At 56.6% G+C, this 4784-nt stretch overlaps 1 protein-coding gene across 2 annotated transcripts in view; it reads left to right on the top strand.

The window, feature by feature from the left end:
• The first annotated feature begins 2491 nt into the window (after positions 1–2491).
• JAML (junction adhesion molecule like) overlaps positions 2492–4784 on the top strand; it is a 36717-nt gene continuing 34424 nt past the window's right edge. The window contains exon 1 of one of the 2 annotated variants that reach the window (XM_081098547.1): positions 2492–2609. The gene's annotated coding sequence lies outside the window, so the exon portion shown is untranslated. Of the gene's footprint in view, positions 2610–3275; positions 3446–4784 lie in introns of those variants that run through there. The other variant, XM_081098548.1, reaches the window with a different exon arrangement.

The raw sequence follows: 4784 nt of genomic DNA, 5'->3' as shown, positions 1-4784 counted from the left end.
TTATTCTTCAGAATGTCTTTGATTTCTAAAATGCACCAAGTCTGCGTGAGCTGAGGCACTGACGGACTGTTGGTCTGTAACGTGTGAGACAGGGAAGTGTTGTGCATAAGCGACACTCCCCCTCTGGTCTTGCGAAACCTTTCACCAGCGGCCCCCACTTCGTGCGGACGCCGCCTTGGGTTTCTCTAAGCCGTTAGGGAGTGTGCGGGCCTGGCCGTCCGGAAGGACGACAGGCAGCCCCTGGCGCCAGAGCGATGGGTTCACGTCTGGGTTCGGACAGCGAAACGATGCCTCCTCCCATCTTCGTTTTCACAGGGCGGCCCCTCCACGGGCCTCCCAGGGGGCGGGAGGTGTCCCTAGGACGGCAACGCACACTGGACGTCACGAAAAACCACCTTTACGGTTTTTGCCCAGATCTGGTTATAAATTGTGGGTTGTTAGCTCTGCCTCTTGGACTTGCCCCGCCCTCTTTTGCTGTCCTGGTCCACGGAGGAGAGCCTGGTTGGTTCATAGACATCACGATGGACCCTGGTCGGGCGAGGAGGTCGAAGTGGCAAGGCAGGGTTCGCAGTTTACATTTCCAGCGGTGACACCGCCATCTGGGCCTGCCTGGTGGGGCGGTGGTTGTCAGGCCGCTCACGGAGAGGAGAGCAGTGTGAGCAGTAAGAAGTCACGGGGCCACGGGGGGACTGCCAGGTAGAGCTCTCACGGCGAGGCGGCCTTTCTGTGGGTCCTCGTGTCTCCCACAGCGAGCTGCTGTGACGGGAACCCAGCCAAGTCCACGTCCCGTTGAAGGAGGAACCTGTTTTCGCCGCGTTTGCTTGTCATTTCCTTCGGGCCTGTGTGGAGGACAGGCCCGTGTGATATGTCTGTCACCTTAGACAAAAGGCCCGGGGTTCCTCAGTCATGTTGTTTTGTGGCCTTGATCGTGGTTTGAAGCAGTTCCTTCCTCCAGAAATGAACAACAGTGCCCTTCACAGGGGAGAGCAAGCTGGGGGTTCAGCCTGCTGCCTGGGCCTGTGCTCGCCTCACAGCACGGCCGCCAGCTTCCTCCCCCCGAGGGCAGGCACAGCGCCCCTCACAGGAGCAGAGCAGCCGGACAGCGGCTTCCCCAGGATGGAAGGGGGGACAGGGCTGGTTTTAGCCCGTGGCTCTGACAGGGCCTGGGTGCAGGCCTCCCTCTTTTTCTCCCCAATGCCCATGAGGTTTGTCACACCAGAAACCAGGCCGGTCTGGAAGAGGAATTGAATCCTGCCATCTGCAGGGGGCTGAAGGCCTTCAGAAGTCCCTGGCCGATGAAGCCTTTCTGTGCGGTTACGTGACGTGATGAGTTTTGTGCGTTGACCCCTTAATTCCATCAGAGTGTGAGCTCACACAGGCCCGTGGCCAGCGGCTTCTTGGGAAGCGCTCAGCTCTCTGCATGGGGCTCCGAGGGGCACGTTCCTGCCTTGAAAACTGGGGGCCACATCCCTAGTTGGCAGGTTCTGGGTGTCACTCCGCTAGGGTCCCAGGGGCGCCGTGGAGAGAGCCACGGGGCGGGTCCAGGCTGCCATCTTGTCCCACCGCGGGCGCCTTCGCAGCAGAAGAGGCCGCTCCACCCGTGGCCCGCGCTGCGCCGTTGGACGGAACTGCCATTTCCCTGCGGTTTTTGTTTCTGTCTTGGTAGGAGGATGTGCCGGGTGCGCAGACACCGTAGCCTTGATCTCTTTGCCACATCAGAGCTAATGACCGTCTCGGCACTTTCTGGTGCATATTGACATGTGAGATGAGAACTGCCGTAGGAAAGGGGCAGGCTTGTGGTTTTCAGCATCGAGCAGCGGCTCCTGAGCTGCTCTCCGGCGAGGCCTGCGCGGACGGAGCAGCGAGGCCCCGCTCCTGGGCCTGGAGCGGCTGCTAAGGTTCAGGGATTTTTAAATCTTTGGGTCCCAGTGTTGGTGGCGGGCAGCGGGCCATGCGGGCGCGTTGGGAACAGGCTGGCTCCCAGCACCGCTGCTGCGGGCCCGCGGCGCACAGTCCTTGAGAAGAGCAAGCGGCACGGGCGCGGTGCGGAGAACCGGGGTGCCGCCTGCGCGTGGGAACACTGATTGGGAAGCGGTGATTTAAAAGCAAAAGATTCCTTGAAGCCAAGAAGCCTTGAGCTCTTATTTGGGGTGTGCAGGTCACCCCCAGGCTTCTGGGGGGTGCGTGCAGGCAGAGGAAAGGCAGGTGGGTGGCGAGCGGGGCACTGGGTGTCGAGGGAGAAATCAGAGGTGGGTATGTTCTAAACGCGTTCTGTGTTCATCTTCAATGTATTGCACGTTGTGTGCACGAGGCTGACGGCTCACTCAGGACCCCCTCCGAGAGCTGCTGACCTGGCGGAGGGACCCTCAGAGTCTGGGCTTGAGCTTCTGCTCTCCTAGAGGGATTTACCCTGGGAGCATTCACGAAACGGTAGCGGGCCAGGGACGGAAAGGAGAACCTGCGCGCAGAGGTTCCTGTTTTGCCTCCGCAGCCACGTAGGGACGCACGCATCTGCCTGCTCTGACCGCACCTCCCGGGCGGCGCCGGCATCAGACCCCAGCAGCTGCAGCGAGCGGTGGCTGTCAGACACTCGGGCGGCCTCCTCTCCGGTAAGTGGCTGTTTTGTGTTTCCTGAGCAGCAATTGCACTTTCTTCTCGGAAGGAGCTGAACCTTAGCGGTAGCCCTTTGGGATGGCGAGGCCTGATCACAGACCTCGGGCTCCGGGTGGGGGACCATCAGAGGTCGCCTGGCGGGGTGCAGTTGCCTTTCTGCAGTGAAGAGTGACTTCTGTGAAGATCTCAGAACAGAGGAGTGAGGTTTGCTCTGAATAGAAGAGTAAATGGTGATGACAAGCTTTGAAGCTCAGCTCGATGCAGAAAACCACACACCTGTGGCTTCAGGCAGAGCCCCGACGGCTGTCTTGGGCCTTATGGCGAGACTCCCCTTCCCTGTTGTTCCCTCTCAGCCTGAGACAGACTAACGTTTAACCTCAAGAAGCCAGGGACGTAGACCTCGCAAGAGAGCCAGGCCGTTGTCCGTGCTTGTCACCTCTGTGTAGCCCTGGCCTCGGGAATGACCGATGTGGCAGGGGTAGGTCACCTGGTCGGGAGGGTGAGCAGGAGTAAGACTTCCAGGTCCCCTCTGTCACCAGACGGACACCGGGCGGAGCGGTCTGCTGAGGCCGGCCCGGAGGGTGTGGGTTCTTGACCGCGTGCAGGAAAGATTTCACAACGCGAGTCCAGGTGATTGTGAGTGTGTTCATTAGAGCTGGGTCAGAGACAGGAAGGCTTAGGTAGAAGTAGCAGCAGGAGCGAGCCAGACGGAGCTGTGCTTAGCTCCATAAAGAGTAGGAAAGAAGTGAGCCACACTGGGCTGCGTGAATTCACTGGGAAGCACAAGTGACAGGGACAGGAGTGAGCCACACAGGCTGCTGTCAGCTCACTGGTAAGTCAGGAAGGGGGGCCTTGGAGATGGGTTCAGCTGGGGTCAGCTTGGGATGAACTGCTGCTGCCTGCTACACCCCAGAGAGCAAGTCTTGTGGGGACCCTGAGAGTTGAGGAGAGAGAAAGTAAACAGCCCATGCCTGAGAAGAGGCGGGCGTTTGGAGGGTTTTCTCTCTCTGCTGGTGGGAGTCCTAGGGAGGTCTCAGGGGAGGGTCTTACAGAATATTCATTAGTTTCCCAGGCGTGGCCTTCGAAATGTTGATACTTCACGGTGAGCCTATAGGGGAGTTTGGGATTATTCTCTGGTCACTTTCACCGCCCTACTTTTATCTTGGGTCTGTCTGACTCTAGTCGTTGTTGTTGTGGTTATTTGTTGCCCTGACTCCATCTGTCCTTGGGTTTGGCTGGCACAAATGGCGTCAATTGGGTCTTTGTTATCTGTCTGCCTGACCAGCGTGATTTAAGCTCTGTGCTCTCTGGTTAGGGAGGGGAGGTACAAACCATTTGCTCTCAAGTGGCCTTGGTGAGGGAAGATAGCGTCACCGTAAAGTGTTCAAATTGTTTGGCCTTGTTTAATGATCTCATCTCAGTTTCCCCATTGCACTTGCCCAGGAATTTTCGCAGCTTCTTACGCTCCTGCCTCACTGATAGTAGAGGCTATCACCTAGACGGTGTTCAAGAAGCCTGTAACCTATCACTCTGCATTAAATGGTCTTAATAGGAAAAACGAGGACATATTTTAAGAGGTTCATGCCTCATGGTTGTTGTGTGGACTCATATCTAAAGCCGTTGGAGACCCTGAAGGGCACGCAGAACGCAGGCGGACGGCTGTGGAGAAGGGCGGGCTGTGCAGTGCTTTTGCTCAGTGGTTGGTTGTCCTTACGAGGGGCAGGCGCTTTGAGACAGCACCTCTCCCGATCTTGTCTTGTAATGAAATATGTGGGGGTCCTTTTCACATCCGGAGTGGGGGGTCTTACTGTTCGGAGTCTCTTTTCTGAAGATTTTTTCCTGTCGTAATTGGGTCAAAGATAACAATTCCCCTACACGTTTAATGATAGGGAAGTGGATCCTGAGTTACAACTCCTCAGGAGTGATAGATATTTGCCAGTTATTATAACTGCAAGAGCCATGAGCTCAGCCGGAACATTTAGCCAAGGCAGGAGACAGCTTACTCTGTAGAATTATCTCAAAGACATCTGCTGAGGAGATAAGTCAGTCTGTGGAGAAGGAAGCAGGGCAGAAGTTGAGAATTCAAAGGGAGTCTGTTATTATTAAGGTGCATCTGAATACTTTTCTGGATTTTTAAAGACTGAGATTTATTTTATATACTGTATGTCCTT

The sequence above is a fragment of the Myotis nattereri genome, assembly GCF_964212035.1.
Source record: "Myotis nattereri genome assembly, chromosome: 9".
In the NCBI taxonomy this organism is placed as follows: Eukaryota; Metazoa; Chordata; class Mammalia; order Chiroptera; family Vespertilionidae; genus Myotis; species Myotis nattereri.
This window is presented reverse-complemented; position numbering and strand designations above follow the sequence as displayed.